The sequence below is a fragment of the Poecilia formosa genome, unplaced genomic scaffold (genome assembly GCF_000485575.1).
Source record: "Poecilia formosa unplaced genomic scaffold, Poecilia_formosa-5.1.2 Scaffold271, whole genome shotgun sequence".
Classification (NCBI taxonomy): Eukaryota; Metazoa; Chordata; class Actinopteri; order Cyprinodontiformes; family Poeciliidae; genus Poecilia; species Poecilia formosa.
In genome coordinates this window covers 215102-215373 of record NW_006800210.1, presented here as the reverse complement: position 1 = coordinate 215373, position 272 = coordinate 215102, and positions in this window count along the sequence as shown.

Sequence of the window (272 nt, the reverse complement as noted above, 5' to 3'; positions counted from 1 at the left end):
AGATCAATCCTAATAAAGAGGCTGTGAGCATCCTGCTGTTTATCAGCCCAGCATTCACCCAGGGATCCAGACCACCCAGGCGAGACAAACTCTTAAAATTGGATTTCATTTAGTATCATGTTAGGATAATATAGAGCTAAAATGAATGAGGACAAGATTTAGCAAAAGTGAGAAATGAACAACTAAGGCATGAGAGGTGAAAAACTAAAAGAAATAATTATTTTGTGGTTATGAAACATAATTGAAACACATTATGTGGCAACATCATTCTT